General features: G+C 38.2%; 1 pseudogene; it reads left to right on the top strand.

Annotated features, from left to right (window-relative positions):
• Positions 1 to 4,793: 4,793 nt before the first annotated feature.
• Positions 4,794 to 5,141, top strand: LOC143662637 (small ribosomal subunit protein eS26 pseudogene; annotated as a pseudogene).
• Positions 5,142 to 7,752: the final 2,611 nt, after the last annotated feature.

Consider the following 7,752-nt stretch of genomic DNA (forward strand, 5'->3'; position numbering starts at 1 on the left):
AGACTGCAACTCCTCACCTCTTCTCTTGCTTGTTAAAAGAAGGAACTGAAGTTATTTTATTCCTTTTTGATTCCAGAAAAACTCTGTAGTGTTTTGATTCCAGAAAAACTCTCTAGTGGGTTCTTTCCTATGCTGGAAAACATATTTGTCTGTCCTGCTTACGCAAGGGAGCAATCCTGTTAATTTACCAGAGCCAGGGGGTCATGAAGTAAGAGGTCACCTGATGGCTGAAACATCAACATTTCAACTTTACCTGAGCACCTTGGCACAGAATGGACAGGGTCAGCAGGAATAGTTCTAAGGAATGCTTGGGGAACAGAGCCAATGCTCTGGAGTGCCAATGCAATGGAGTAGATGAGGACGTTAGTCCTCCAAAGTCATGATGCTGTGTGTGAGTTAAGAGAATGACAGTTCTGCTGGCCACCTGACCTATTCCTCCCAGACCCCCACTGTGTGAGGAATGCAAGCAGGGAACAGGGAGGACAAAATCTATGAAACAGGGCTTTTCCCCTTATCCCTAGTATTCTAAAATCAGGATAAACCATTTTGCCTACATAGCATATTTGCTACCTGAATGGCCATCCTGCAGAGAGATGAACCAAGCCACATTTAATTTTCTCTCTTTACCAGAGACTCACGTCTATTGGGGATAAGAAAACCTCAGGGCTCTTGCTTCCAGATGAAGGTGTTGGGGTCATTCTCAGGACCAATAATTCCTAGCACTGATCAGGTCCCTGCATAATAGATCCAAAAGCCTATCTGACTCAAGGGCTGCCCTTTGCAGCAAGATCCACAAAAAGGCATCTCCTGATTCTGGATGCAGAGATTTACAGGCCCATCTACACAAACCCACAGGTAGAGGACTGTGAACATGTGAATATGTTTTCTCCTACTTTTTGATATCTATAGACCGCATCACAGATTTTGCTCACATGAACATCAGTTGCTTTGAATACTTCTAACCTTAATATATTCAATATTCTCCCTTCAGATACATGAGTATTTTATGAAGTCCTACTGATTGAAAAGCAAACTTTGGCTATTTTATGACCTGGTGTAGGCTGGATGCCTAAATTAGAAGTAATTCTTTCATTACTATTGAAACTGGCAAACTCTCAGAATGCATTATGTCTGATAGGAGGGATGGGGAAATGGGGAGATGAGGGGACAAGATATCAGTGTGTCTCCTATACTGGACCTGACAATTTATTTAGCCCATCATGTCAAAACTCCACTGAAGGAACTGCTGCCTGCTATTGGCCTCAGCATTTCTTGGTAACCCAAGAAGCACTATCCCTGATCCTCCATCTCTGGCCTCCACTTTCTAGCTCCGAGTACCTACCACAGACCCTGGGATGGGGTGAAAGGTTGGGAGGAACTCTCTATACTATCCCTAAGCAGTCCCTGGGGTACCCTGGGGTACCCTGTTGCTATACTTCCATAGCAACAGTTATACAATGCCTGCGCTCCTGCTGGACAGATCCTCCCACTCAGATTCCCTTAAAGGAATGTTAGTCACAAGGTTTTCATAATCACATGGTCACACCTTAAAAGCTCTATAGTTATTCAATCATCTTCAAGAATCAAGGCTATTGGATTACAGTTCAACAGTTTCAGGTATTTCCCTCTAGCTTCTCTAATACACCAAAACTGAAGGGATATTTACATATTGCATAAAGATAATCTCCAGAACAACCTCTGGGCTCTATTTGAAATCTCTCAGCCACTGAAACTTTATTTTGTTTCATTTCTCTTCTCCCCTTTGGTTAAGGTTTTTTCACTCCCATGATGCTAGGGCGAAGATTGTTACCTGGAGTCATGCTCCACGTTGCCAGAGAGATTTATACCCCTCTGTGATCATGTTCCATGTAGGAAGGAGGGCAGTGATTTTACCTGTAGGACTAGCTTAGAGAGAGAGAGAGAGGCCACATCTGAGCAACAAAAGAGGTTCTCTGGGGATCTTAGGCATAATCATAAGAGAAACTGAAAAATTCTTGATCTTCTCAAAACTCCAAATTAAGAGTTCTTATAATTAGGAATTTACTCCCATATTACCGTCTATTCTGATATACTCCTGCCCCCCACCTCACCCCCACCCCAAGTATTTATTTGTACTTACTATTTTTGGAAAATAGAATTAAGAAATAACAGGACTCTAAAAAAGTTTCTCCTTAATACCCTTGGAATCTTGGTCTTCTTTTCATTTCTCAAACAAACCAAGCTGATTGCTACTCATGGATTCCAATTTCCTCTTTTGCCTGTCTAGAACTTTCCTTCCCATATCTTTATAGGAATGGCATTAGATTGTAGTATATATGTCAACTTGGATAGCCATCTCAAACCAAGCAATCTAATTTTGTCTCAACATTTCATCCTTAACAACATAGCCAAATTTTATTATATTCATAGAAGTCAATCTGATATTTAAATAAGAACAGCCTGCTATCTAAAAAGATAACAGGACTCTATATCAAGCAGGATTTTCACTGGAAACCCTGGCCATTCAGTATGTGAAACCCAAAGATATCAGGAGTTGGGATTCCTATGCTCCCCAACAATATTCAATTTTCCACAGAGGCAGTTTCTTCTGAGATCCAATTATTCATTGACCATGCTATGCTTACCATCTGCATTTCTCTGCATGTGTTGAGTCACCGCATTGCTGCAAGTCTGAGAAATTCTCCTGTGGAGAAAATTTCCAAGCCTGCCAAGCTTCAAAAGAAAGCCATATTGGTGGGATAGCATACATCATGTCAGTACTCTTTCTCTAGATTGGCTCTAATAAACTCACTACATTAAGATCAAAATGACTGACCAGCTGTTCCCCTTCTTTGAAGTATTTGCATCTTAAAAGGTGAGAAAAAACCTTAAACTGAGAGACTAACTTTCTATTTGTTGGGATCCAGACAGAGAAATATGTAGGGAAATATGAAGAAATATCATAAACACAGGAAAATATGCATGGATCATCATATTAACACTGGACACATTCCACACTGGGAATGGCAAGTAGACCACTAGACCTGTTTTCTAAAACTCTCAAATAATTTCCAGTCTCTCTAGGAAATCAATTGTCCCCTAAATTCTGCCTTGGCTTTCATACTTGACAGGGCTTTGGATTCATTGAAATCTCTGGAGTTACTATAGAGACTCCAGTGCAATGGCCTTATTTGGGGTCAAGTCTGTCATTATGTTGGGCACAGGCTGATTCTCAGCAGGGGTCACAGCTGGGCTAGGAGAGTTAATTATTCTCAGGATGTAGCCATAAAGCCATAAGCCTGTCACTCAGGCCTTTGCTCCTGCTTGCTTGGAACTTTGGATTATCAAGAGAGGGAAAGAGGAGCTCCTATCATCGATATGTTGAAATATATTTCTTCTTCAGGATAATGAGGAATTAAGCCAAGAAAATGCAAGGTGAAAATACTTGTATTATTCATTCATATACAATAAGTCTTTGTTAAATGCTTAATCTGTGCCAGGTACTGTTTCAGAAATAAGAAACAGCAGTTATCAATGTAACCAGGTTTCTGCTTCCATAAAGGTTACATTCCAGTGACAAGAAGCAGATAGAAAAATAGAAACCTAACTAGAAATTTTTAGATTAGTTATTATGAATAAAATTAAAAGGACAATATAAGTGGTAAGAGATAAAATCAGATTGCTTGGTATGGGGTGATGATCCAAGAAAGTGACATTTGAGCTGCAATCCAAGGTCATTGCTATGAAGATGCAGAAAAGAGAATTTGGGCAGAGAAAACAGCAAACAGAGATCCATATGGTGGGAACAAGTTTGGTTTGTTTGAGGAATAAAGAAAAGACCAGGAGGACTTCCACTTCTGCGAAGCTAGATTAGATATGGTTTCCCCTTTTCTTCTTACTAAGTAAAACTAATAAGTCTTGATATTTTAAATAAAACAAATCTAAGTAGATTCTAAAAGTTGGAATAAAAGCAGACAAACAGGCTAGGTACCTCAGTAACAATAAAGCAGTGAGTTCCCAGATTTTCTTTTTTTTTTTTTTGTCTCATATATCCCAGACTGGAGAAGCTGGTGACCCAGAAACACCAATAGGTACATAGAAAAAAATGTTCTCAGTGAAGGCAAACCCTCTAGCCAAAAGACCAGGAAAAGGGTTGCACAGAAAGAGAGAAAACTATCAAACAATAATAGTCTATTTCAGTCCAACACGACAGAAAAATCTGTGGTCCTATCCCTACCCATGTCAGCAAAGGCAGGGTAGGGAGTCTAGATTTCCAATTTTGTGAGACTCTAATGAGGTACATCAAACCCCCACCAGGGTGGTGTCACAGAAGTATAAGTAAGGAGCTGGGACATTTATCCCCACTTTGGTAATGAGCACTCCTGCCTGCAGCGCTAGTATAGACCACTTGGGGAGCCTGGACTCCTACCTCTACTCAGCAATAATATGATGCCCCTTCTTCTATATGGGGGAATATTATCAGAGGAGGCCTAATGAAGGCTCAGGACATTCACCATTACTGAGCAATCACAAGGCCACCCCCACTGCAGTATCAGTGGAGACCTCACGGGGGCTATAATGACCATCCCCTCCCACAGAAATGAGGTGCTCCCCCTTGGATGTCAACAGATAATGACTGGGCTTCTACCCCTACCTGGTAGTAACAAGGTAGCATCACTCTTCCATTGCTGAAACAATGTCAAGAAAAGTCAGATAAACAGAATGTTTAAATAAGATCCATAGACTCATATGTTACGCAAAAAGGTTTCAATAAAAAAAAATCACTTAGTCTCTCTTGGGTGTTCATTTCCAAGATGATAAAGAAAAGAAAGAACAATGGTTGTGTCAAAAAGGGCTGCAGCCACGTGCAGCCTATTCACTGAATGAATTGTGCACACTGCATGCCCAAAGGCAAGGTCATTAAGAAGTTCGTCATTAGAAACATAGTAGAGGCTGCAGCCATCAGGGACATTTCCAAAGCAAATGTCTTCAATGCCTATGTGCTTCCTAAGCTGTATGTGAAACTGCATTACTGTGGGCATTGTGCCATCCACAGGAAGGTGGTCAGAAAGCTATCTCATGAAGCCCGGAAGGACAGGCTACCCTCATCTCAATTTAGACCTGCAGGTGCTGCCCTGCGACCACCACGAAAGGCCATATAAAAAGCTGAGTTCGTGAAGACTGAAGAAAAACTACTCTCTGGAAAGAAAATCGAATGGAAATTAAACTTTGTAGAATGATAAGTGTGTCTGTGCCAGAATGTCAGGGTTTGGGATGTGTCAAGGGACTGCCATTGCTACATATCAAGTATCCAAACAAGGAGTCCCAGATAATCCTTTAACATTTTAGTTTAATTTTTTATCCCATACTTCCCAACTTACAGGATTGTTACAAAATAACATATGCCCCATTCATAAAACTCCAGCGTGCCTCTACTGGCTCCAAATACCCAGATTCACCAATGTTAATATCTTGCCACATTTGCTGTATCATTCTATTTATTAATCTTAATGTGTAAGCTCCTCAAACACATTATTGCCATGAACCTTTCTTGAAAATAAGAGCCACCTTAAGTGCAGTTAAATTCAAAGCATTTAATCATATTAGTAAATTCCTCTATGAAGTTCTTGTCACAAATTGCATGGTTTTTTACACATTGAGTCCAGAGACAGATTTCTCAATTACATTTTGTGCATTTATCTTGTAGATCTTGTAGGAAGTAAAAAGTGGACTTATAAACTAAAAAGAAAAAAAAATCTCTTAGTCATACCAAAACTGGGAAGAGCTCGCACTGAATGAAAAAAAGGCAATCAATAGATGCCAACCCTGACATGAGGGAGATGATAGAATAATCCAACAACAATTTTTTAAATGTTCAACTAGCAATTATGAACAAAATTGAAACAAATGAAAAATAGAAAGCCTCAGCAAAAAGCAGAAATCTTCATCAAATAAAAGATATACAGAAATACCCAATTCAAATTTTAAAACTGAAAATTATAAAAACCAAAATTAAAAGCTTACTGTATAGGATCAACAGCAAAATGGAGGGAAGAGAGGAAAATATTAGTCAAATGGAAGAGAGAAAAATAGAAATTACTAATTTTTATTTCTAGCCACAGAGAGATAATAGACTGAAAAAAAAAAAAAGAACACAGACTTTGAGACCTGTCAAAGTACAACCAAAGATCTAACATTTCTGTTACCAGAGCTTGGGAGAAGAGGGGAAATATGTAGGAATTGAAAAATTACTGACAAAATAATGGCTAGCATTTCACAAATTAGGCAAAAGATATAAATCTATGGATTTAAAAAGCTGAGTGAACTCTAATCAGGCTAATACCAAAGAAATTCATGCCAAGGCTCAAGATAATAGCAAATATTTCAAAATTAAAAAAGAAAAAAATATGTGAGAGCAGTCAGAAACATGACACTTTACCTATAAGAAAAAAGCAATTTAAATGAAATTATTGCAAATCTCCAGATTCAATTTAAGAAGGAGGTTCTAGGGAAACTGAAAGAAAAAAGGAGAGAAATAAACAAAGGCACTAGAGGAAATTGAAGCCTCTGTCACCTGTATCAACAGGAAATAATAAACACACCCTAATTCCTAACCAGATAAAAATAAAATCTCACACTAAAGGCCTATGTACTTTGGTTCCTATTACCTAATACATAATTCTGTCTTTCAACAAAAATTTACAAGTAGACATGCTAAATGGCAAAAAAGAAAAAAAAAAAGACAAGTCAAACAGAAGAACCAGATACAGCTATGGCAGAGATTTTGGAGTTATCAGACCGAGAATTTAAAATAACTATGATTATTATGCTAAAAATTCTAATGGAAAACACGGACACAATGCAAGATGCAAGGTAGTGAAAATACAGAGACAGAACTATAAGAAAGAATTTTAAAAATGCTAGAAATAAAAAAGCTCTGTGACATAAATGAGCAATGCCTTTATGGGTACATCAACAGACTGGAAATGGATAAGGACAGAATCAGGGAGCTTGAAGATGTGTTGATAGAAACTTTGCAAAATTGAAATGCAAAAGGAAAAAGAAGTGAAAAATGGAACTGAAAATCTAAGAACTGTGGAACAATTACAAATGGTGTAAAATACACATAATAGTAATACCAGGTGAAAAAGAAGAGAGAAAGGAGAAGAAGACATATTTTAAGTGAAAATGACTGAGAACTTTTCAAAATTAATGGCAAAAACTAAAACACAAATCCAGGAAGCTCAGAGAACACCAAGCAGGATAAACACTAAAAGATCAGCACAGAGTCATAGCATATTCAAATTGCAGAACACTAAAGACAGAGAAAATCTAGAAAGAAGCCCGGTGGCGGGGAGTGTGGGAACATCCTACCTACAGAGGAAGAAGGATGGAATTACATTGAACTTCTTCTCATACAACCAAGAACAGTGTGGAATAAAATATTTAGAGTGTTAAAAAGAGAAAAATGCAAACCTAATAGTCTGTATCTCTGAAATTACTCTTTGAAAGTGAAGGAGAAATAAAGACTTTCTCAAAGAACAATGGACCGAATTTGTCACCAGTAGACCTGCCTTGGAAGAAATATTAAAATAAGTTATTCAGAGAGAAGGAAAATGATTTAGGTCAGAAATTTAGGCCTACCTAAAGAAAGGAAGAACCAGACTGAAGGAACAAATTAATGGGGAAATAGAATGTTTATTTTCTTAGTATAACCCTTTGTTCAAAGTAATCATAGCAATGATATACTGGATGACTATAACATATGGATAA

The sequence above is a fragment of the Tamandua tetradactyla genome, chromosome 18 (genome assembly GCF_023851605.1).
Source record: "Tamandua tetradactyla isolate mTamTet1 chromosome 18, mTamTet1.pri, whole genome shotgun sequence".
NCBI classification, from domain to species: Eukaryota; Metazoa; Chordata; class Mammalia; order Pilosa; family Myrmecophagidae; genus Tamandua; species Tamandua tetradactyla.